This window comes from Oryctolagus cuniculus, chromosome 15 (genome assembly GCF_964237555.1).
Source record: "Oryctolagus cuniculus chromosome 15, mOryCun1.1, whole genome shotgun sequence".
NCBI lineage: Eukaryota > Metazoa > Chordata > Mammalia > Lagomorpha > Leporidae > Oryctolagus > Oryctolagus cuniculus.
The window spans coordinates 12,774,762-12,801,058 of NC_091446.1; positions in this window are offsets into that span (position 1 = coordinate 12,774,762).

Genomic DNA, 26,297 nt, shown 5'->3' on the forward strand with positions numbered 1-26,297 from the left:
AGGCACATTGTGTGCCCTGCCCTGGGGCCCTGCGCTGCCCCCAGCTGCTCGTTGGCCACCATCAGACACATCAGATCACACAGCTCCTGGAAGAGGCGCCAGGGCCCGTGGGCGCCAGGAACCCGCGTAGAATGACGGCCAAGAGACGGCCTGATGTCCAGGGGTGCACCTGGTGCCAGGCAGCTCTCAGGGACAAAGCCTTGGCTCCCAGAAGTTCTTCTATGAGTCAGCTGTAGGGATTCAGAGCGAACTCCCATTGCCCCAGAAGAGCAGTGTTCTGAAGCAATGCGGTAATGCACTGGCGGTGTCCAGGTCGCAGGTGACCCAAGCAAGTCCAAGTTGACTTACAAGTGACAGAGAGAGTGTTCCCTGGGCTCCCTCCAGTGACACCATCCTTGTTCCGTGGGGGCCCCATCTGGCTGTTAAGTCAGAGCTCAATCCTCTGTGAGCACAATAACCCTTTTCCGGGCAGCTTATGCTGCAAGGGGTTAAGCCGCCATTTGCAACATCCAAGTCATAGCACCTGTTTGAGTCCTGGCTGTTCCACTTCCCATGCAGCTCCCTGCTAATGCACCTGGGAAAGTGGAGAAGATGGCCTGATACTTGGATTCCTGCCACCCACCTGAGGCCAGTCTGGGGAGCCTGGCTCCTGGCTCCTGGCTCCTGGCATTGGCCTGGCCCAGACCTGACTGTTGCGGCCATCTGGGGAGAACCAGCATGGGTGGAAGTCGGCCCCCTCCTCCCCCGCCCCCCTTCACTCTGACATTCAAATACATAAATAAATCTTTTTTTTAAAAAAAAAAGCATTGATTCTGGGCTAGCCTGGGAACTTTACCCCATGCTCTCCTAAAGGGAGGTGCCCCAGGGGGACACCCATTCCTCTCCCCACACGGCCGCCTCTCCCATCCCCCGCCACAGTGGCCAGCAGGAAATAGGAAGAGAAGCAGCTGTGGATATGAACCCCTCCTGCTGTCTCCTCCTGACTCACCTGAGACAAAAACAGAGGGAGAGGGGCCGGCGCTGTGGCTCAGCAGGTTAAAGCCCTGGCCTGAAGCACCAGCATCCCATATGGGCGCCAGTTCTAGTCCCGGCTGTTCCTCTTCAAATCCAGCTCTCTGCTATGGCCTGGGAAAACAGTAGAAGATGATCCAAGTCCTTAGCCCCCTGCACCTGCGTGGGGAACCCAGAGGAAGCTCCTGGCTCCTGGCTTTGGATCAGCTCAGCTCTGGCTGTTGTGGTCATTTGGGGAGTGAACCAGCGGATGGTCTCTCTCTCTCTCTCTCTCTCTCTCTCTGGCTCTACTTCTCTGTAACTCTGTCTTTCAAATAAATAAATCTTACAAACAAACAAACAAACAAGAAAAACACAGAGGGAGACTAGGGCCCATGCTTGCCCAGAGCTAGCCCCTCTCAAAAGCCTGATCAGCAGGGGCAGAGGTGGGGGCAGGGCCCACGTCACTCACCTGCCGGGATCCGCCCTCTCTTACACACCTGGCCCAGCCCTGTTCTCAGGGGGGACCCAGCAGAGACACCCCATCCTCTGTCCCAGGCCCTGGACTCCCTGGGGCGGCCCCTCCTCCCCCAGACCCCCAGCCTCACAGACCCAGGTCAGATAACGTCCCTCTGTCCACAGCGGGCGACGCACTACACCATAATTTATTATTTTTTTGAAACAACAACACTTAAGGGAGAGCGAATTTCCAGCGCCGGCTAATCCTCTCCCTGTTCTCAGAGTCTGGGCCCCACAGACAATGACACCCAGGCGTCTCCTCGGCTCCCTTCCCGTGTTCTTTCTCGAAACGTCTGCACCCCAGATTTCAAAGCCACCCTGTGTCCTGTCCTTGCGGTCGCATGGCCCCTTGGACATGAAGATGCGCGCACCAGGGGGGAGGCACTGGGGAGGAGAGGCAGAGAGGCCTGGGCGGCGGGTGCCGGTGGCGGGGTTCTAGGCAGGAGCCGAGCCCCGGACGCTCTGCACCACCGCCTTACCTAGCCGCCACGCCGCTTTGCAGACGCCGTGCTGGGGCCCATTTAAAGCATTCAAGCATATAATCAAATTTCAGTAATGAGTTATTAATTAAGCAGGGGCAACCAATTCTCTGCTAACTGCCTCATAAGCAATCGACAGGAGATTTGTGAATTTTGACTTCCTGACACTATTAAACAAATCAATATTAGGTTTCAGACACAGCGATTCAGACAGTTTTCTCTGTTATTTGGCAGCCATCTGCCTGGAATACTAATGAAAGAATTAAGAGCTGGAGATTTTGCATGTGTTCCATCAAAAAGATGCTTATCTGGAGGGAATTGGGGCCTGATTTGCATGGAAGAAGACTTTGCTTTCGTAGGTACAATTTTTCTCAATATGTCACTCATTAGTATTTATAAAAGCGCTGGGCAGTGGAGCGGCCGCGGGCTCCGTAACCAGCAGGCAGAGCCCTGCTGGAGATGGCTCTGAACAAAGCCACTCATTTATTTATATGTTTTGCAGCCGGGTTAATTTATAGCTAACCTAACCCGTGGAAAACTTGCGCCTGGGAAGCCAAAGCTTCTTACTCAGCTCTTATTTGTCAGAGCAGGTGCATCGGTGCCAGTGTGGAGACAGCTAGGGAAACAAGGAAGGTCAAGTTTTCGCAAAATCCGGGCAAGCTCCAAGTGGCCAAATGTGCCCATCTGAGCCACCTGCCCTTGGGCTGTCTCTCTTTCTCTCTCTCTCTCTCTCCCTCTCTCTCTGCCCCCAGTCTGCACTCACCTCATTAGCAGTGCCGACAGGAATATGTGCAGGGACAATGACAGAGATTTACCTCTGTTTATCTAAGGAAGGCAAACAGCGCGGTGCTGGGGGGTGCTAAGCACCTCTCCCCATCGCCGCCCGCACCCGCGCCCAGAGTGCTGGATTTATGCGAGGGTCACTCAGCAGGCCGAGTCGTCAGCCTTAGCCAGAAAGGTGCCAATTAGGGGTGGACCTGAAGATTTAAGGACTGGGACTGGCAAGGGGACAAAGACCCCTTCCCGACCCCCAGATGCCCAAGGTCTCTGCTTATCGTGTGCTCCTCTGACTGCAATCAAGCCAAAAAAAAAAAAAAAAAAACAAAACAAAAAAAAAACACACAGAAAAACCCAGCACTGTCTATGAGGGGTCTCCAGGAAGGTCATGGAAAATGCATACAATGAAAAAATTATACGTGGCTTTAAATTTTTTACACCAAAACAAACATGTCTTAATTCCACTTACTTTTACGTTATACATGTATCCCTATTGCGTGCACACATGCATGTGTATATATACATATAAGAAACACCCATACAGATACATGCGTGTACACACAGATTGCTACAACATGTTTACATACTTACATACATTTCTGTGTCGCTGTATGTTCTAGAGAGAGGCGTAGCTGCAAGTGTACCGTGTTGAGTCTTCTTGCAGGTGCGTTTGGGTTTGCTCCCAGTTGGATGGAGTTGAACAGTAGTTTGAGACAATAATCTAAACTCCCACAACCTGAGAGTGCTGGGCTAACCCCAAAGCCGAGAGCTGTTTTCAAACTTCCAGCCAGTCCTGTCCCCGGGTGCCCGGAGCGCGCGGGGCAGCACGGGCCGCGGGACCCACCCGATGCTGTGTGCAAGACCCTGCACGTCCGTGCGCACGTTTGTGTTTCTGAAGACGTCACTTGCAGCTCTCAGCGGCGTTCTGGGCAGTTCTGTGACTCCAGATAAATCACGAAGCACGCGTGTGGGAGAGCACAGGGCCCGGTGGGCACTGTGGCTCTTGAGACGGATGATGAGTGTGGTGGATAAAAAAATCCCACCTCCAGGTTTGCCATCTTTTATGCCACGGCACGCTGGAGTTTCTGTCTATATCCCAGTCAGGATTAGTTTCAAATTAAGAAATTCAAAATGACATGGACTTAACGGGGAAGAAATGTGTTTCTCCCTCATGTAACTGAGGGCCGCAGGCCAGCAATCGGAGACTGCTGTAGCAATACTGTTGCCTTTGGAATCCCAGGCTTCACCCACCCACTTAGTAGCCAGTACTGACTACTACCGCACCATCCCAGATGGTTGCCACAGCTCCAGCCATCTCATCTTCAGCTCTAGAAAGATAGAAAAACAAGGGGTTGGGGCTTGGGGGGAGAAGAAGGCCATGCCCCTCCTTCTGAGGATACATCCCAGAAAGACCCTCTTACATTCTAAAGAGCAGGAGTTGGTAGCATGGTTCCACATAGCTGCAAGGGAGGCTTGGGACTGTCATGTCTACGGCAGGCAGAGGAAGTTGAAGGTTGGGGGGAAATTAGCGACCCCTGCCTCCCAGGAAGCGTCCAGGGCGCCCTGCGGCACATCCTGAGGGCCAGGGCCAAGTGTGGCTGGGGCAAGTCTGGCCTGAGCTCGCCCCACGACAGGGAACCACGGGCCATGGTGACCTCTGACCCACAGGCCCGAGTGGAGTTCGTGCAGAAAGCAGACCCCAGAGTTCCTGGCGGTGGGGGTGAGCAGCTGGGGTCGCGGCAGAGAGCTCAGGGGAGGACCTGAAGTGCAGAAGATGGAGTGAGGGTGTGGGAGCTGGGAGGGGCTGTCCGGGATGAGGTGAGCACGGGCGGGTTTTCAGTCGGCGCTCACAGGTGCCTGCAGAACCCAATGGAGTCCCAGGCAGGGCCCCCAGGACGGCTGATGGGCTTGTTTCTCCTGCGATCCTCACCCCCCCAGACCCTGGCATCTCCAAACCCACCGAGGGGGTCTCACTAGCAAGTGACCACGCCCAAGCCCGCTTGTCATGGAGCTTGCGGGAGAAGCGGGCCATGTCCTTCTACGAAGCATGAACCCTCGGACAAAAACCCGAGTTTCAGAAGCTAAGAAGCAGGTGGCCCAGGTGGCAAGAGGAGATTCCCTTGAGGAATGTAGCTAGCGGTTCCGCTCGCTGAAGCTGCCAGGGGGTCCGTCCTGTGCGTTGGGGCCATTCCCACGTGGTGTCTCGTTTAATCCACACACAGCAAAATAGGCAGTGGAGCTGTTCCGTCCTGTCCTGGTCCAGGGCCCCCCAGGGTGTGGCAGAGCCGGGACCCGGAGACCCGGTGCCGATTGTCCATGCAGCCCATTCTCCCTCTATCATGCTGTGAGAGGTCCAGCACTACCTCTGGATCACGTAGCATGTCTGTTTCTCTCGTGCAAACATTCCATCTTGGCTTTCAGCTCTCGGACCGAGACCAGAGTGAACCACGCGTGATGGTGTGCTGCCTGCCCAGAGACGTGGCAATTTCCTCGCCTGTTCTGCAGAATGAGGACTTGGGTTTTAAATGTTCAAATGCCCCCTGTGAACGTTGCACTCAAAATCTCCCAACGTGTCAGGATTGTGAGGTTAAAATTACCGGAGATGGCTAAAACAGCTCATAGAATGAAAATTCAGAAATGGTCTGGCTTCCCTGACAGTATTCTGCTCCTCGCCATGACGGTGCACGCTGCAAACACACAGCGGACAGAAATGTGCGTGAGTTCAGAGCACCGCCCATGCACCTGGAACACTCAAAGGCTAGCATTTCCAGTCCCCTGCGCCTTTGAATATTGGTGCTAACCAATAGAGACTGCTGCGGGGAGCGTTAACCAGAAAGAGATTGATCAAGGAGGATTGCGTGGCTCCCAGGCTGTCTGGGAGGGCGAGAGAATCGAATTCAAATGCTACAAGAAATAGCGTAGCCAGAGGGCTACCTGGCACAACCCTATTGTACTGTGAACCCAGCTTCGCCATGGCCGACTCTTGAGAACCTGGGATACGGAGCAACAGACCCCTGCACCTCTCCCCGAGCCGACGCCCACATCCCTGGCCATCTGGCTGTGCGCGGCTATCGACTTCTGCTGCTCGCTCCAGATGTGCGTGGTACATCCACGTGGGAGAATTCAGATCAGCGGCAGATTCCAGCTGCAAGGAAACCTGGGGAAGGGAGCTCTGGTTTCAGCTCTCTAGCGTCCATAATACGAAGAGAGAAGCAAGGAGGCCGTCAAGGTGAGCAGTAAGCGAGCTGATCTACGAAATCATTCCCACTCACGCTGGTCATGGTTTGTCCTTCTGTAAAAACGAACCTGGGGGGCCGGCGCTGTGGTGCAGTGGGTTAACGCCCTGGCCTGAAGCGCCGACATCCCATTTGGGCGCCAGTTCTAGTCTTGGCTGCTCCTCTTCTGATCCAGCTCTCTGCTGTGGCCTGGGATAGCGGTGGAGGATGGCCCGAGTCCTTGGGCCACTGTACCTGCGTGGAAGACCTGGAGGAAGCTCCTGGCTCCTGGCTTCGGATCAGTGCAGCTCCGGCTGTTGCGGCCGTTTGGGGAGTGAACCAGCGGATAGAAGACTCTCTCTCTGTCTCTACCTCTCTCTGTAACTCTTTCAAATAAATAAATAACGAACCTGGTACACAGTAAGGCATGCAGTATACCTACCGCCTATCAGGCGCCCAGCGACTTCCACAGGTGTAATTTGACTTGATCTCTGTCCAAATGCCTTCGCTAACGTCTTTACGACCTTAACCTGTAAAAGGGAGCGCTGAGGCCGAAGAGACCTGAGGAACACGCCCCGTCTCCTACAGACCGGGAAGGGAGGGGCTGAGCTCTGCTCTGTCGTCCCCCAGTCCAGTGAGAGTGAAAAGATCCCAGAGGCTCGGTCACTCAGGAGCCAAGCTACTCTCGGTGAGTCTTCACTTGGCTTCCCTGCACCTCCGACTATTCCCGTAAAGCATGAAAATAATTGCTACCTCTTCAGTGGCGCAGCAAAGATAGAACGAGATACCATGTGGATGTTGCCTTGCTGAAGTCTCAGACTTCAAAAAATTCAGGGATCAATGATGTTAAAAAGTAAGTCTAGGGGCCAGTGCTGTGGCACAGAGGGGTAAGCCTCTGCCTACTGCACTGGCATCCCATATGGGCACCTGGTCAAGTCGCAGCTGTTCCACTTCTGATGCAGCTCCCTGCACCTGGGAAAGCAGTAGAAGATGATGGCCCAAGTGCTTGGGCCCCTGCACCCTCGTGGGAAACCTGGAAGAAACTCCTAGTTCCTTGCTTCAGATAGGCACCATTGCGGCCATTTGGGAAGTGAACCAGAAGATGGAAGACATTTCTCTCTGTCTCTCCCTCTCTCTGTCTGTAACTCTGCCTCTCCAATAAATCTATTTATTTTTAGGAAAAAAAAAAGGTAAGTTTATTTTGGCGTGAAACATTTTGAAGCCCAGGTAGGGTGTTTTCATAATATGCATTTCCAAAAACTTTTTTTAAAAGATTTATTTTTTATTTGAAAGTCAGAGTTACACACACACACACACACAGAGAGAGAGAGAGAGGTCTTCCATCTGCTTGGCCCTGCCCTGGGACTCCCCAGTTGGCCACAACGGCTGGAGCTGGGCCGATCCGAAGCCAGGAGCCAGGAGCTTCTACCAGGTCTCCCACGTGGGTGCAGGGGCCCAAGGACTTGGGCCATCTTCCACTGGTTTCCCAGGCCATAGCAGAGAGCTGGATGGGAAGTGGAGCAGCCGGGTCTCGAACCAGCGCCCATATGGGATGCTGGTGCTTGAGGTCAGGATGTTAACCCGCTGAGCCACCGCGCAGGCCCTGCATTTCCATAAACTTTTTGAAGACCTTGCTCACATGAAGAAATTTGGAGAAAGAAACCAGATACAAGAATAAAACTGAGGCTGCCCCAACTTTCTCACTGTGCCCAACACTCGCCCTTCTCTTGTTGCGTGGACATGCCTCCCTTGATAATCTATCTGCCTAACACGGGAAGGTTTCATGGCCAATCACTCAATGTTAAAATAGGATCCTGTGCCCAGGGAGAGCAGCCTACAGAGTAGCAGGGGCTTGCTTTAAAACCAGGAGGGCTGTTAGCACTCAGGCCTAATTAAACCGCTTCCTTGATGAATCTGCTCTGACAGGGGCAAACTCTGGCACAGACAGAGCTCCGGGCCTCTGCCAGGGCTTTCTGCAATGTGCAGGCGGGCCAGCGATCAGAGGGGTCGGGAGTCGGAGAGCGGGGAGACCCTTCCCTGGATTGATCGCTGGGTGTGTGTGTGTGCGCTGGATTCACAATTCAGAACATAAATAGAAAGGTCCTGGAGAGATGAATTTGATGCAGACCGTAAGGAGATGCGGGCGAGAAGCAGGAAACCAGGGCACAGTCGGGGAAGGGGGAGAGGCTGGGATGGAGCGGGGGGGGGCTCCAAGGCAAATGTGGTCCAGGGAGCACTGGGGACGGAGGAGAAAGGGCTTCTTCAGAACTGCTGTTGAGATGACGAATGTCAACCTTGGAAGCCCTTTTAAATCAGCTTTGGCTAATGGACTGTAGGTCAACTATGACCCTACATAGACTGGGCCACACTTGGCCTGATCTGTGTTTGGGTTACACTGATGTTTTTAAAATGTGGCTGCCTGGCTGGCACCGCGGCTCACTAGGCTAATCTCTGCCTTGCGGCGCTGCCACACCGGGTTCTAGTCCCTGTCGGGGCGCCGGATTCTGTCCCGGTTGCCCCTTTTCCAGGCCAGCTCTCTGCTGTGGCCTGGGAGTGCAGTGGAGGATGGCCCAAGTGCTTGGGCCCTGCACCCCATGGGAGACCAGGAGAAGCACCTGGCTCCTGCCATCGGATCAGCGTGGTGCGCTGGCCGCAGCACGCCGGCCGCGGCGGCCATTGGAGGGTGAACCAACGGCAAAAGGAAGACCTTTCTCTCTGTCTCTCTCTCTCACTGTCCACTCAGCATGTCAAAAATAAAATTAATTAATTAATTAATTAAATTAAATGTGGCTGCCCACACATCGGTGGCTTTGCCTTGTTTAAAGTTTCACAGCTCACCGCCTTGGGGGCTTTCAGAGCAGAGACACAGGCACGGAGTCTGCAAGGAATCACCGCTTCTTTGTTCCCCGAACACAGCTACAACTCTGCTCCTTTCTGTTTAAAAGCTTTACATTTCCTTCATTTTGTTTTTCATTGACACATAATAATCAGACATATTTATGGGGTACAGTGTGAGGTTGCAATCCAAGCACATGTTTTATAACAATCAAACCCGGGCATCTAGTAGCCTTTGCCTTATTCGTTTATCGCTTCTTTGTGATGAGAACTTTCAAAATCCTCTTTTAGTTATTTTGAGATATTCATTGCAATATTGATAATCCTAGTCAAATCACCCTACCGTGCAATTCAACACTGCTGCTTACTTCCCTGAATGTATGAAAAGTTTTAATTGCATGAGTAACACAGCGTGCATTCTTGTCACACAAAATTCAGGTAAAGATCACTGCCATTACTTCACTTGAAAGGGAATAACACTTGGGGAGCCGGTGCTGTGGTGTAGTGGGTAAAGCCATCGCCTGCAGTGCCCGCATCCCATATAGGTGCCAGTTCGAGTCCCAGCTGCTCCACTTTCAATCCAGCTCTCTGCTATGGCCTGGGATAGCAGTAGAAGATGGCCCAAGTGCTTGGGCCCCTGCACCCGCATAGGAGACTCGGAAGAAGCTCCTGGCTCCTGGATTCAACCTGTCCCTCCTAGCCCTGGTTGTTGTGGCCATTTTGGGGGTGAACCAGCTGGTGGAAGATCTCTGTCTCTCTCTCTCTGTAATTCTGACTTTCAAATAAATAAATAAATCTTTGAAGAAGAAGGAGGAGGAGAAGGAGGAGAAGGAAGAGGAGGAAGAAGAGGAGGAGAAGGAGGAGGAAGAAGAAGAGGAGGAGGAGGAAGAGGAAGAAGGAGGAGGAGGAAGAGGAGGAAGAAGAGGAGAAGGAGGAAGAGGAGAAAGAGAAGTAGGAAGAGGAGGAGGAGGAGAAGGAGGAGGAAGAGGAGGAAGAAGAGGAGGAGGAGGAAGAGGAAGAGGAGAAGGAGGAGGGGGAAGAAGAAGAGGAGGAGGAGGAAGAGGAGGAGGAGGAAGAAGAGGAGGGATCCCCAGTGTAGATGGTGCACAGGTGGCCCATGTCTTCCATGTCCTTCCCTCTCCCAGCCACTGCCCACGGGGGCCATGGCCTTGACTCCAGCACAGCGCTGCATTGCAAACTGCCACAAGGGTAGGAGGCTCGCTCAACAGTGCTCCCTGCAGGTGTATGAGGCTCCTGCGCACGGCTGCCACGTAACGTGGCACAGAGTGTGTTCGCCTTACTCAGCGCTTTGCCCTAGAATTCTTTCCCTGTCTGTACTTATCGAGGTGCCACCCCATGGTGCTCTGTTGTGAGAACGTCCCGTCATCCGTGTGAGCCTCCCGCCGCAGACACACATCTCGTCTCTACCCGGGGCGCTTGCTGTTCCACCCGGTGCTGCAGGGTCCGCCACCTCTTGTGTACTGGAAGAGCTGTCGGGAAGTGAGGGTGCTAACCAGTGTGTGCGTGCATGGGTGATCACGTGTGTGTGCATGGGTGCACACGTGTGGACTATGGTTTCTTCTTTGTTAGAATTCATTTGTTGGCTGGCACCGCAGCTCACTTGGCTAATCCTCCCTCGGCCTGTGGCGCCAGCACACTGGGTTCTAGTCCTGGTCAGGGCACCGGATTCTGTCCCAGTTGCCCCTCTTCCAGTACAGCTCTCTGCTGTGGCCCGGGAGTGCAGTGGAGGATGGCCCAAGTCCTTGGGCCCTGCACCCCATGGGAGACCAGGAGGAAGCACCTGGCTCCTGGCTTCGGATTGGCACAGTAAGCCGGCCGTAGCGGCCATTTGAGAGGTGAACCAACGGAAGAAAGACCTTTCTCTCTCTCTCTCTCTCACTGTCTAACTCTGCCTGTCCAAAAAAAAAAAAAAAAAAAAAGAATTCATTTGTTAAGATTCATTTATTTGTTTGAAAGAGAGAGAGAGAGAGAGAGAGAGAGAGAGAGAGAGAAGAGATCTTCCACCCTCTGGTTCACTCCCCAGACGGCCACAGTGGCCAGGACTTGGCCAGGACTGGGCCGGGCTGAAGCCAGCAGCCAGGAGCTTTTTCCAGGTCTCCCACATGGATAGCAGGGGCCCGGATATTGTCATCATCTTCCCAGGCCAGTAGTGGGGAGCTGGATTGGACGTGGAGCAGCCAGAACACCAAATGGCACCCTTATGGGATGCTGGCACTGCAGGCAGCAGCTTTGCCTGCTGTGCCACAATGCTGGCCCCTTAAAGAGTATTTATTTATTCATTTGAGAGGCGGAGTTACAGAGCAGGGGGCTGGGTGGGGAGAGAGATCTTCCATCTATTTGTTCACTCCCCAAATTGGCTGATTGCAGCCAGGGCTGAGCCAGGCCAAATCCAGGAGCCAGGGGCTTCCTCTGGGTCTCCCACATGGATGGCAGGAGCCTGAGTACTTGGGCCATCTTCCGCTGCTTTCCCAGGTGCATTAGCAGGGAGCTGGATTGGAAGAGGAGCAGCTGGGATTTGAACCGGTGCCCACATGGGACACAGGTGTTGCAGGAGGCAGCTTAGCCTGCTGTGCCAGAGTTCCAGGCCTGAGCTGTTTTCATAATCGCTACCATACTCCACTCCAAACTGGCTGCGTTGATTGACTCCTGGGAACAGAAAATTGATAAGAGTAAACATTTCCCCACCCTGCCCCGGCCCTGCTGTCACTAGATGGGATCAGACTTAATTGCCACCTATCTGATGAAGGAAATGGTGTCCTATTGTTGTCTTAATTTGCATTTCCCTGATCCCTGGGAGACCGATTATCTTCCCCAGCACCTTTGGCCATCTAGGTTTCCTCTTCGAATTGCCTGTTCTGTCCGGGCCAATGCTGTCCTCGGACACAGATGTCCTGAGGAATGGACTGCAGGCCTGCGACCTGTCCTAGTCCACTGAGAACTCCTGTTTATTTTAATCACTTTTTTTTCTTTAACTAAGATGCTAACAAGGTGCTAAAAACATCTGGAGAGTAGAACCTTGGACAGGTCCTGGAAGCCACAGGTGAAGGCTGGGAGATCTGGGGGCTGCGGGCTGAGGGCCCAGGGCTGATGCAAAATAAGGAGAGGCAGACCCGTGACTGCCGGCACAGGGTCACCAGAGACCCCGCAGACGCCAGGCCCGGATCAGTGGACCCCAGAGCGGTCCCTCCAGGGGATGCGACATCAGCTGGGGCCCTCCCCGGACACCACTTCCCCTCCAGGGTCCAGGCTGTCCAGGGGTCCAGGAGGCACCGGCTTACACACTAGCTCTAGTCGCTACTTATAAGCAATCCCAGGCACGAACACCTCTCTGAGCCTCAGCTTTCCCATCTGCGAAATGGGCAGTACTCGCCCGAGAGCTGCTGGGAGCAATCTGCGAGCAGCTCTAGCTCCCGACCCAGACACGAGCGCGTGCCATGGTGCAAGAGGACAGGAACAAAGCCCACCTTGGGGCCAGTGTGGGACACGGTGACGGCGTCCTCCTGCCCAGACACAGGGATCCTGGGTTGTGCCTCTTCCCAGAAGGCACTCCTGCAGCCCTGTCTTTGGGGACTTGAAGCAAGGGGGCAGGTCTGGGACTTGCATGTGGGGTGGCCCCTGCGCCCCCAGGAGCTGTTCCTCTCCCGGCACCCCAGCCGAGGTGGCTCTGGCACTGACTCCTTGGTCTCCAGCTGCCTGCTTTAGTCTCATAATGCCAAGGAACTGGAATGAGAGTTGCACGGGCGGTGTAGACACGCCACTGTGATGAAAGTTACACGGGCAAATGGAGGGTGTAGACACACAACTATAATGAGTTACACGGAAGAATGGAGGGTGTAGACACACCACTGTAATGAAAGTTACGTGGGCGAATGGAGGGTGTAGACAGTTCACCAGGGCCGGCACTGTGGTGCAGTGGGCTAAGGATTCACCTGCGGCACCAGCATCCCCCATGGGTGCCTGTTCAAGTCCTGGCTGCTCTACTTCCCATGCATCTCTCTGCAATGGCCTGGGAAAGCAGTGGAAGATGGCGCAAGCCCTTGGGCCTCTGCACCCACGTGGGAGACACAGAAGAAGCTCCTGGCTCCTGGCTTCGAATTAGCTCAACTCTAGCCATCGTAGCCATTTAGGCAGTGAAACAGTGGATGGAAGATCTCTGTACGTGTCTCTCCCTCTCTCTCTGTAACTCTGCCTCTCAAGGAAATAAATACATCTTTAAAAAAAAAAAAGTTCCACGGGTGAACAGAGGGTGTAGACACGCAAATATGTCTTCAGCAGACAAACAGCCTCAGGCCCCTGGTGAGTTCCAGGTGGAAAGAAATGCGGAGTTTTCTGTCTCCTCCAGGGAGAAACGATTTATGAGACCCAAAGAAAATAACTCCAGGGGCAGAGGCTTGAGCTGCGCCAAGTTTGTGACAAAGGAAGCAGCTTCCAGACGGTTCCTGATGAAGACTGGCAGCTTCATTGCCACTCCCCGGGGTGGGGGTGGGGGGAGGCATTTCTCCCGGACAGGTACGCGGGCTCCACCCACCCGGCACATGAGCCCCGCAGTCCTGGGACACACCTGACGCTGCTGATGGATTTGCCCCACTCGAGTTAATGACCCTAATTCCTCACATCTGCAGAGCCCTCGGAGGCCACAGCACACCGGTTCTCCCGCTGCAGCCTCAACACCACCCCAGGAAGTAAGCGCTGTGTTGGGCCCCATCTTGTACATGCGCAAAAATGAAACTCAGAGAGCTGAGATGATTTGCCCAGGAGTGAGACTGAGCACCGGTCTCCCATGAGGACCCCCCCCCATGTCCTGCGGCCTCTCTCCTTCCCCTCCTGCAAACCCCCCCTCTCCCCCCCACCCCCCTGCCGAATGGGGCCAGTAGAAACTGCGAGCGGCGTGGGAACCAAGTTACAGGTTGCCCAGTGTTTGTCACAGGGGCTTCCTGCCATTGCAAAATCCTCGCAAACTTGGCCTCACCTGGAGGGCCCCGCTAGAGTGGATGCTTCCTCCCACGCTCCCCAGCTGCAGGGGGCCTGAGCAGGTGCCCCGTCCTCCAGGGGGCTTTTGCCTTGGGAACGACGCAGTCTCCGAGCTACTCCAAACCTGGGAGACGGGGCCTTTTAGTTTTGCCTTACCACCCTGCTCCACCAAAGGAGACGAAGATGCGCACCCTGTCTGCATAGTCTAACACGTATCCCAAAGGAATTCCTTTGAAATGATGAGCTAGCAGGCCCCGCTTCTCAAGCGCAGATGGGTGCCGGAGCCTGGGCTTTGGGTACGACCGTCATCAGACTCAGTCTTCACCAAAGCCAGCTGCCGGGCTGCTTGTGGGGGGCCAGCTGGTTACGCAGTCTGGAGCAAGCTCCCAGCTCACAGAGACAGCACGGGAGCAGGACACGTGGCTGCGCAGTCACTTGGCATAGGCCAGGCTCCTTGGCAGCTAGTCTGCTCATGCAACTTACCTAGATCAATGGGATGCTATCACAAGTCTCTCTCTCTCTCTCTCCCTCTCTCTGCTTCTCTCCTCCATTCCTGCACTAACATGGTAATCACCTGTTCTTGACCGTGCATGTGGGGATGATGCCCAAGGGGAGGGAGGCCCTGGGTGGCCACATGAACAGAGCCTGCCACCAGCTCCTCTCCTGGGGCTGATGTGTGAGACGACACACACCGAGCCGCTGTATTTGGAGTCCGTTTGTTACTACAGTGTCACAAATGCTGTACGTATGATGATGCCCATTTGACACAAGGGGGAACTGAGGCCCACATAGACTGAGTGACTTTGGGGCAAGCGCTGTGGCAGAGTGGGTTAAAGCCTCAGCCTACAGCACCAGCATCCCATAGGGGTGCCAGTTCGAGTCTTGGATGCTCCACTTCCAATCCAGCTTTCTGCTATGGCCTGGGAAAGCAGTAGAAGATGGCCCAGTCCTTGGGCCTCTGAACCAATGTGGGAGACCTGGAAGAAGCTCCTGGCTCCTGGCTTCAGATAGGCTCAGCTCTGGCCATTGTGGCCATCTGGGGAGTGAACCAGATGATGGAAGACCTCTCTCTCTCTCTCTCTCTCTCTCTGTAACTCTTTCAAATAAACTTTTAAAAAATTAAAAAATAAGGCCAGCACTCTGGTGGAGCAGGCAAAGCCACCATCTGCAGTGCCCGCATCCCATATGGGCGCACTGGTTCGAGATCCGTTGCTCCACTTCTGATCCTGCTCTCTGCTATGGCCTGGGAAAGCAGCAGAAGATGGCCCAAGTCCTTGGACCCACATGGGAGAACTGAAGGAGGCTCCTGGCTTCGGATTGGCACAGCTGTGGCTGTTGTGGCCATCTGGGGAGTGAACCAGTGGATGGAAGACCTCTGTCTCTGCTTCTCTCTGTAACTCTTTCAAATAAATTTTAAATAAATAAATATTTTTTAAAAATGATTGAGTGGCTTTGCCCAAGTTCACACAAATACAGAGGCAGAACACAAGCCCACATTTGTTGGATCCCAAAGGTTCTGTGCTGTGATTTACTTATGCATTTCTCCACTAAGCCTTAATTTCTATCCATTAACAGAAGCCAGAAGGCCAGGCCGGACCCGTCCTGGGGCATCATAAATCCTCGGGCTGCCTCCCAGCCTCCAGCCCCCAAGAGAATGCTCTGCTGGGGAGGGAACGGCCCAAGAGGCAGATGGGAGTTGCTTCCAACGCTTCTGCCTGTTCCCCGTGAGGCTGTAGACAGGTAGATGGCATTGGAATGGGCCCCGGCTTCTTGGGCATCCCAGGGGCAGCCCCAGCGTGGCCAAAGCTGAGAGCGTCCTCACTCTTAATCTGCATAAAGGCTTGGCAGGAGCTTGTGAGGATGGAGTCGCATTTCAGAAAATATCTTTACTCCACAGTATGTTCTAGACTCTTATCTGCAAGAAGTACTGTTTTTCATTGACAATGTGTGCATTCGCCATGAACGAGTGAGTGTGCATTTACTTAGGTTCGGATGTTTGTTGATTACATGTGTAGTCCTGGAAAGATGATTCAGGGAAGAATCGTCCCCTCACATCTGCCCTGGTGGGAGGTCTGCGAGAAGACCCCTCCCACCCCGACCTGTCCAGCTCAGTCCCCCTCAAATCTTCTCCCAAACACACACCCACACTTACACACGCACATGCACACACACCCACACATGCGCACACACACATGCGCACACACATGCACAGTCCTTCTTTTGTTGTCCCAACCAAGTCACCGGGCCCCAGAGGTGACCCCCAAGGACTGCAGAGCTCAGTTTAGCCTTTCAAGGAGGTGGGTGAGTCCCAGGGCAGGGCCAAGCCCTCCAGGCAGAGCATGAAGCTTCCCCAGCCTGCACTGGAGATTCGGTGGCAAAGATTTTAAAGGAGGCAGGTGTCTGGACAGAGAGGACCGGAGGGCAGGGCGGCCTGGCCAAAGCACTGCCCTGCACCCACGATGGTTTGTGTCATCTCCTTGGTTTTTTTTTTTTTTTTTTTTTGTGGGGATTTCTGTGGGCATGTGAAGTCAGTTTCGGGTCTTCCCCTTCCTGAGACCTTGTAACTCCCCTACGTCACCGCAAGTCCAAGCCAGCTGTGCAGCAGAAAGTGACAGCGTGGAGGGGACAGAGAAACGGGGGCCACAAGAGCCTGGGCTGCTCCTGCCTCAGCCTCAGGGCCCAGGCAGTGACCATCACCAAGATGATGATGATGGTGATGGGGGCGCCCAGGAAGAGGAGCAAGTGCCGCTGAACCCCCCGCAGAGGCCGGCACAAGGTGAGCCTCGAGCTCCCCGTGGCATCCTGGATGCAGGGAAGGCTGAGCAGGGCGGGGCCACGGAACAGGCAAGCAAACGACAGAACGGGGAAGTGACTGATGTGCCGGAGCCGACAGCGACTGAAGTCACTGGCAGCTCTCGCTGAGCTCTCTGGGGCTGCTCCAGGCTCCTCAGGCAGGAGCTCGTCTGAGCCTTGCACCAGTCTAAGCAAGGGGCTGCCATTATCCCCAGTTTACCAATGAGGAAGACTGGGGCATGCAGCAAGGACACGCTAGCCCCAGGTCCCACCCCCCCTTAGAGGCAGGCTGGCGTTGACCCCAGGTGGTGCGGCTCCCCCAATAGCCCTAAACTGGAAGCATCCCAGAGACCCATCCATTAGAAGCCTGGATAAGCAAACTGTAGACTTGCCATCTCACAAAACACCACCCCGGGGCTGAAAACAGCCAAGGGCTGCTTCACCTGCGTATGGGAATGAACCTCACAAGTGCGCTGTTGAATGACAGGAATCACACACTCTGGTTTGAGCCAGATTTGGCTCCCAACCTCACGCAGACATTAAAACCCCAAAGGCGGGGCCAGCGCTGTGGTATAGCAGGTAAAACCACGGCCAGCAGTGCCAGCAACCCATATGGGTGTCAGTTCGAGTCCCAGCTGCTCCACTTCTGAACCAGCTCTCTGCTATGGCCTGGGAAAGCAGTGGAAAATGGCCGAAGTCCTTGGGCCCCTGCACCTGCATGGGAGACCCAGAAGAAGCTCCTGGTTCCTGCCTTTGGATCGGTGCAGCTCTGGTCATTGCGGCCAGTTGGGGAGTGAACCAGCAGATGGAAGACCTCTCTCTGTCTTCGCTTCTCCTTCTCTCCGTGTAACTATTTCAAATAAATAAATAAATCTTAAAAGAACAACCCCTAAATGTGTATGCTCCTGGTGCTAGAGGGCAGAACTGTAATCCAATGACGGTGTTCAGAGATAGCCTAGTGGGAGGTCCTTGGGCCCTGTGGGTGTGGCCTCTCCCAAGAGCATTGCTTGTAACAGCTGAGATGGGCCCAGCCTTCCTCGCTGCTTCCTGGTTTCCCAGGTGATCCTCTGTGTGCACTCAGCGCGCCCTCTCGCCTGGTGGTGTTCGGCACAGCCTCAGCCCTCTGCCAGCATGGTCATTATCAGAGGCTGAGCCGACGGGGCCACCGGTCTTGGACTGTGAACCTGCAAAACCGTGAGCCTCCACGAACCTCCCTCCTCCATCAGCAGCCTGTTTCAGGTATTTTGTTACAGTACTGAAGAGCTGACCGCTGCCCCAGACAAGCTGCATCCACACTGTATGGTTCCAGCCACGTGAAGTTGAAGGACAGTGTGCTGTTAGGGATTCCTGCTTCCGTGGGGAGGGAGTGGTTTCCCTACCAGGCAGAGGAGGGGGCTCTGGTGGTGATGGGTGGGTGGGTGTGGGGACTCCAGGGGCATCTCGGCTGCCAGCAAAGCCATTCGTTAACCTAGGTGCAAGCTCTGTGGGTGTTGATTTACGTCAATTACGTTTTAGGTATTTTCTGTTATCTTTCGCCATTGTAATCCTTCTGAAGGAACCCTCAACAGCATCCGGGGGCCACTGAGGCCCCAGCCATAATCAGAGATCCAGGGAGGCAGCCCCGCCCCCTAGGTGGGCCCTGCCAGCCCCCAAAGGCCGCCCCACGCCTCTGAGCCCAGTGCGCGCTCACTCGCGTCTCTCATTTTCAGCACGAATGGGAGGCTCAGCCACTCTGAAAACAAGGAAAGTGTGCATGGACAGCAAGGGAAGCCTCGCTCCCCGCCATCTGCAGACTGGGGCCACACGGCTGGCGGCAGCCTGACCTGGCGAAGCCGAGGCAGGCCTGGCTGTCCAAGGGGCACGCTGGACATTCACTCCCACACTCTCACTCCCCCCAGGAAAGAGAAGTGGGAGGCAACAGACACTTCTTTAGCACCCACGGTGGAAAGGCTGTGTCTCGGGGTCTCTGCCCCGGCCTTTCCTTAACCAGTGTTCCCATCTGACAGATGGGAAAACTAAGTCACACAGCTGGGCAGTGTCACAGCCAGGCTCCTCGCCCCCTCCCACTCACCCTTGCCCCATCAACACCCGCTGCCCAGACAGTCCACTGGCAGCCGCTTCTCCCAGGGCCGGGCAGGAAGCAGCTGGGGCAGTGAGTGAAGCAGCAGCAGGTCAAGCTGACTGGGGTGGGTGCTGGACTCGGTGTCCCAAGGCTCTGTGCACGTGGTTTTGTACCTGTGGTTTTGTTTCTTACTCAAGATTGCATGGCTTTGAGCTGGAAACCTCCCTGGCTGCCTGACCGCAGTCTGCAGCGTGCTTGCAGGGGGCTGGGGTGGGGGGAGGGTGCGTGAAAAGAGCCAGAGGTAGGTGTGGGGAGGGTGCTGGTGCACCTCGTGCCTGGACATGGGCTTGTGGGGGCTGGCAGGGCACTTCATGTGGCTTCAGGGGGAGGGGCACAGCACGTGCTGCAGGTGACAAGCTGGCACAGACCTGTCCAGGAGGAAGAGCACTGCACGGCAAATCACCACGCACGGCATATCACTGCACAACATCTCCCCACTGCACGGCAAATCACCACGCATGACAAATCACCACGCATGACAAATCACCACGCATGACAAATCACCACGCATGACATATCACCGCACAACATAGCACCACTGCACGACAATTCACCACATACCACAAATCCCCCCACACAAAGTGGTTTCAAACCATGACAGTTCATTCTCTCAGGGTTCTGCAGGCTGGAAGTTCAAGTTCAAGGTGCCAGCAGGGTTGCTTCCTTCCGGAGGCTCTGGGGAAGAAGTGGTTCTTTGCCTCTCTCCTGGCTCCTGCTGTTTGCTGGCACCTCCTGGCACGTGGGCTGCTGATTGCCCGCTATGCTTCTGTGCCCCCGTGGCCTCTTCTCTGTTCTGTATAAGGACAGCAGTCATGGGATTAGGGGCACCCCGAATCCAGCACAGCCTCATCCTGACGACATCTTTCCAAGTTCCGTTCACCACTGCCAGGAGCTGGGAACTGACTGTGCGTTCCGGGGGTACTGTTCTACCTTCTAGGAGCCAAGGTCACCTTGGCCAGGGCCCTAGCTGGGGAGGAGGGCTCAATGACTCCCAACCCAGGAGCTGCAGCCCTGCCATGGGCCCCCACGTGTCTGGGGGGGGGGGCAGATCTAGCCACTCTCACTCCTGCAGAGGATAGGAGACGTCAAATGGGCAGAATGTCCCGGCACTTCTTAGACTCCCCAGAAGGCCCAAGGCTCTCATGGGAATGAGAAGATGGAGGCTTGCCTTTCAGGGGCATCCTGAACCTGCGTGGGAACGCCCCAGCCTGCTCCCCTGCCCGTCACTACTTGGCCCCTCCTCGGTCCTGACACCCTCGGGTTCCACAAGCCTTTATTGGATCTTGGAAAATTCAGGAAAGAATAAAGGATCCATTAGCACCACCGGTGTGGCAGACACAGCAAGGTACCTCCTGGTCGTCCCTCCTTCCCAACCCCTTACCAACCAAATCCTGTTTTTGCTCATGGTTCCAATGTGCTCAGCCAGAACACGTCACTTCCCAGCCACCCCTGTGCTCCGGGTGGTTCTGGGACCGTGCTCTGGCCAAGGACACCTAGGCAAAGTCTGCCACTCGGAGCTTGGAGGGAAGTTCCTTCATCAAGGGGCCACACGGCCTTTTAGCACCTTGGTCCTTTTCCCTTCACACCCTCCCTGTCCCGAATGTAGGAAAAGACCCAGGGGACGGGGCAGTCCCCTGGAGACCCCAAGTGACTGGCCTGAGACAAAGCTCTCGCTTGGCATGGTTAGGCTCACGGGGCCTCCAGCCCAGGCCGGCTGCTTCCCCAGCCTTCTTAGAATTTGGGGAGATAAGCACATTACTCACGTGGGTGGGTGATTATTTGGCAGGTTCTCCGTTAGCAGGGCCAGACCCCCCTCCCCACCGAGAGCGCTCTCCTCCCCCACCTCTCACGAGCAGCCCCTGCTAATGTAGGGCTGTCTCCTTCCGGGCCCTTCTCTGTAATGGACAGACTTCCTGTCTCTGACTGCTGCCTCCTTCCCGGAGCAGGCGAGTCCCCACGGCAAATCGGTTAAGCTCGGCGTCTCCGTGCGAGATGCTCGTGGCTCCCACGTGGCCGGTTTGACGGCTCAGCCGAGTGATACGGAAGGGATGAGCACAGCGCCTTGAGCCTAGTATGTGCTTGATAAATGTAGGGGGACTTCAAAGGGCTCTTGGAAAAATGGAATTAAAATTCATTTGGGTACAAAGAAATTTTGAAATCACGCTCAGCTTTTTTCACAATATGCATTTTCCGTGAACTTGTTGACAAACCCTCATCTTATCACTAATAGTCGCATTTTATACCCTGGATTTTTTTTCACAGAATAATACCATTTGCATTTTCTCTTGCTGTGGAGAAGTCCTTACAAACATCATTTTCACAGTGCCTGGAACTTCAGGTGCTCTTAACAAATGTTAGTTATTATTATTCATATCAAAACTTCATATCCTACTTTTTACTTGATGTTACATTATAACGCATCCTTTCTTGACAATAAAAAAAATCTTAACATCACTTTTAATGCTTGCCTGGTATTTTTTCAGATGGCTCCATCAGAGGTCACATGAAAGGGCCAGAGAGGACATATTTTGGCCTTTGCAGGAGGTGTGGGCCTTATGGCAACCACCCAGCTCTGTCGCTGTGGCACCAGATCAGCCGCAGCCGAGGCACACAGGGCAAAGCTGAGTTCCAATAAAGCTTTATGTAAACAAGAACGGATACAGAGCTGGATTCAGCCCCAGGGCTGGTGTTTGCCCACCCAGGGGCTGACCCATCATTTACTGCACCCATCTTTCTTTTTTTTTGTTTTTAAAAAAACATGTATTTATTTATTTGAGAGAGTTACACAGAGAGAGAAGGAGAGGCAGAGAGAGAGAGAGAGAGAGAGAGGTCTTCCATCTGCTGGTTCGCTCCCCAATTGGCCGCAACAGCCAGAGTTGCGCTGAACTGTAGCCAGGAGCCTGGAGCTTCTTCTAGGTCTCCCACACGGGTGCAGGGGCCCAAGGACTTGGCCCAACTTCCTCTGCTTTCCCAGGCCGTAGTTGGATGGAAGCAGAGCAGCTGGGACTGGAATCAGTGCCCATAAGGGATGCAGGCACTGTAGGCAGCAGCTTTACCTGCTCCGCCACAGCACTGGCCCCTGCACCCCTTTTTGTACTGGAGCTGAGCGTGGTGTCTAATTCGGGCTACTGTGAGTGCATCCATACAGGAGCTCTGGGCTCTAAAGTCTTTGGTCACATTTCTAGTGTCTCCTTGTCTCAGGGGAAGAATGACATTGTTAAGACCCTTGAACTGCGCTGAGAAATTCACTAGGCATTCGTTTTTTGGGTGGGGGGTAGGCTCTGCACTTGGATCTTCAGGTTTGCCTGGCTCCCTCACTCTTTTCCAGGCCTCTCACGAGCAGTGGCTCACGTGCAAAAACGTGGCATCTCCATATTCTGCTACCATTCGCCCTGACCCTAAGTTTGGCCGCCTCCTTCCCCCATCCTTACACACACCTGCACAGCACCCATGGTGATAACACGCGAGATGTGAAAGAGAAACCCAGTAAATAGATGAACAAAGGAAGCCTGTACTTTTTATTTATTTGAAAGGCAGAGTAATAGAGAGGGAGAGGGAGCCAGAGAGAGAGAGAGAGAGAGAGAGAGACAGAGACAGAGAGAGAGCTCTTCCATCCAATGGTTCACTCCCCAAATGCCTGCCACAGCTGGGGCTGAGCCAGGCCAAAGCCAGGAACCTGGAGCTCCACGTGGGGCTCTCACAAGGGTGGCAGGGGCCCAAGCACGTGGGCCATCTTCCTCTGCCTTCCCAGCCTCCTTAACAGGAAACCAGATGGGAAGCAAAGTGACAGGGACGCCAACCAGCACTCTGATAGGGGATGCCAGTGTCATAAGTGGCAGCTTAACCCACTGTGTCACAGTGCCAGGCCCAGCCCTGTGCTTTTAAAACTCCCAGGAGGCCTGGTCCGGATACACTCAGCCAGTTACTGAGACTTGAGCATGGGAGATCTTCATAAAGGGGTGGTAATCAAACTTAAGCCTTTCCCAGGCATCCACAGACGACATCGAAGAGGACAGCCCCCGCCCCGGGCCTGCCCGGAGTTTGGTGCCACCCCATCCCCAGGGGCGTGCTTGGGAGGACACCACTGATACCGGACTCTCCACGAGCCGTGCATCTGCCACACCCCCACTTCTCGTCCAGTCCCGCCCCGTGGTGGGCCCTCTCACCATGGAGGGAGACGGAAGAGAGGGCTGCCACCTCCACCAAGCCCAGCTCAAGAATTGGAAACGCTCGCCCACATTTCTTTTCACCTTGAGTTTTTCGTGATACCAAATGGCAGTTTCCAAAGGTGAAAAACTGTTATTTTCCCAGACAAATTCCTATGAGGTGAAAATTGCTAGTTTCACACAGCACTAGCACTGATGGCTATTATTACTATGGGCACAATTTGATCAAGAAAAAGGAAATCTGGGTTCTGGTCTCAGCAGGTTGTACATGTTCCTACGGGCAGGCTTTCCCAGACCAGGGGCCAACGCAAAGCGTCCCCAGCTCCAGTCCCCACTGTGCCCACTCTCACCAGCCCTGGGGGTGCCCTCACCCAGATCCCTGCTGGACACAGCCAAGCTCAAGGCCGTGCCTCCCATCCCAAGGACAGGGACACACACTCTGGGGGACGGTGGAGAGCTCGGGCTCAGACCCTCAGGGAGGAGACCCACGTGCTGGCTGGGAACGGCAGGGTGGCATCAATAGCTTGCCTTAGTGGGAACCTGCACAGGAGGCGTCTCCCACACATTCCTTTGTTCCTGGCTGGGGGAGGGGAGCTTAAACAACAGAAGGGGACTGCTCATGTCCAGGAGCTGGAAGTCTCAGATCTGAGTGTGCAGTGGGTGCTTTCCTCTGTAGTCTCCCTCCCACCCCACCCCATCTGCACCTTCCCCAGGTCTGTGACCCGATCTCTGTTTGTAAGGACACCAGTCAGACAGGGTTAGGGCCTGCCCTAGCGACCTCATCTGGACTTCTTGGCCTCTGTAAGAGCCTCCCTTCCGATAAAGTCGCCTCTGAGACACCGCACACCGCGGCCTATTACCTTGGGAGGGCGGGGTCACGATGTACACCATAACACCCTTGCTCCCAACCAGCCTCCCCACCAGAGCCTGGGGACCATCAAAAGTAAAATGGCCTAGGGGACTTATCTGACCTGGTAGTTCCCAGGTTGTGTTCCCTGGAGCACTTGGGGTTCCCGGCTGACTGCAGGGGCTTCTGAGGTCAGGAGGGAGGAGAGCAAGTGGGCATCTGAGACCCCCAATTTGCCCCCAACTAAATCAGTTTGGCCCCGTGCTGGGGCTTGGGTCATGGTTTCGCTAGCCCAAGGGTTCTTTGTTTTACAAAACTGCTTTGCAGATAACAAGTCTGCAGGGCACAGAGGCAAGGAGGCCCTCCTGGCCTGGTGCAGGTGCACACTGGCATCTCTGGGACGGAGCTCAGCTCTCGTGTGCTGGCTGGCTGCTCCAACCATGCCTCCTTAGCTGGGTGGCTCAGAAGATGGACATGGTGTGTGTGGGGGGGGGGAAATGGCACCTGCCCTGCAAGGGGCAGGGGTTGCCCAAAAGTGGGCATCACATCACAGCCAAACGCCCAATGGAACTCACATGTCCCATGGCACCATTCGTCGTCTTAGAGGATCTGGCTGTACATGTTGGAAAATCTGACTCACCGCTATCCTGATGTCATGTGTTGCTTAAAAATGTTCCCTCTGAACAGGAAGAAAATGCGTCAGGTGCATTGGGGCGTCTTGTCTGGGAGCCACGCACGGCACTGAGCGCGATAAATATCTTCGGCGACAAGCCGTGGATAACTGTGTTTGCACGCTTTCCTGGGCGTCTGGCTGTCGACGGCAGAGATGGAGATGAGAGCGACACAGTAGCCTGCACTTGGGAGAGAGGGATTGCACCTCCCCATCGCAGCCCGCCGCACTCACGGCCGAGCAGGAGTTAGTCTCACGCACAGTTCTGAGAGAGTGCTCTGAGCCCGTAACACTCCAGAAAGTTCCTGCTGCAGACCAAAGCGATTCTTTGACCTGGGGATGGGCAGGTGGGGGGGCCTCTTGGGGCAAGAGTGGAAGCAGATCCCAGCCATCCTGGCCAGCACTCCCTGCGCCTGCTCCCTGGTGCCCAGCTCTGGAACCCGGAGGACGCAAGTGGGTGTCGGAGCACAGGAAGTGGGGCTGAGCTGGCCCCCTGGTCTCCTGGGAGTCCTGCCCAAAACCAAAGTCCCAACCAAGCGTTGGGAAGCTGCCTCCCTGGACACCTGCCTTGAAAGACTGATAAGGACTGCACACGAGGTAGTTGAAGATACCCCATGTTGATTCCACGCCACTCCCTCCTCAAGTGAAAAAACACTTGGAGCAACTGTATAACATCAGCGAAAGAATTCATGGCGCAAAAGCTGGCCCGATGCTATGGGAAGGACATTACCAAGTCCCAGCGTCTCCATCCCAAGGCCTGGTTCTGTGGCCTGGCTGTCTCAGGCTTCTTCCAGGCCCCAGCACGGGGATAGCCCTTTCCACACACCCTTCCTCCCACTGCCAGTGCAGGAGTATTGGCACCTGCCCTCTCCGCAGCCTCCCTTCTCCTACCCATCGGTACATCTGATCGGGAAGACAAGGTTGGGGCTGGTGCTGTGGCGTAGTAGGTTAAACCTCTGCCTGTAGTGCCAGCATCCCATATAGAGGCCGGTTTGAGTCTCGGCTGCTCCACTTCCAGTCCAGCTCCCTGCTAATGAGCCTGGGAAAGCAGTGGAGGATGGCCCAAGTGCTTGTGCCTATGTGGGAGACCCAAAACAAGCTCCTGGCTCCCAGCCCTGGCCGTTGCAGCCATCTGGGGAGTGGACCAGTGGATGGAAGATCTCCCTCTGTCTGTCCCTCTCTCTGTCTGTAACTCTGCCTCTTAAATAAATAAATAAATAAATAAACACAGAAAGAGAGAGAGAGAAAGAGAGAGACAAGATCACTCTTCTGTGCATGGCCAGCCCAGGCAGGCTGCCGCACCCCCCCCCTTGGAGGATGTACATGGGATATTCTGGGTCCGATGGTCCAGGGCGTGGGGGTGAGGGTTCTACCCACTGGCTTCCCAAAGTGTGGTCGCCGCAGCAGATTATCAGCATGGCCTGCTGGGTGGTTAGAAATGCAGAATCCCAATCTGGCCCAGACCCACTAATCCACCATCGGTAAGAGCCAGGGTAAAGCCGGAGGAGCACTGGTCGACCTGAGATTTGCCTCGGGGGCTTGTCCAAGGTGAGGCAAGGGAGAGGACCCCTGGCAATGACCCCCGCAGGTAGCCGGCCACGCCACGGACATGCTGAGTGGACAGAGAGAACTAACGGGGCTGCCTACGCCACAGGGACAGACTCTGGCACAGCACTGCAGGTGCGTGGCAGCAGAACCTGCTGCTCAGGACGGATGGGGCCCACCTGATCCCTCTGGGGCATGGAGCTGGCTGGTCCCAGAGGCTGCGCTCAGCTCCCATAGGCAGACATGGTGCTGCACGTTCTGGGCGCTTGGCATGTGTTTGGTTCTGGCATTAGTAATTTGAGGTGCACCCTTCTTACAAATGCAAAAAAAAAAAAAAGCATGCTTTT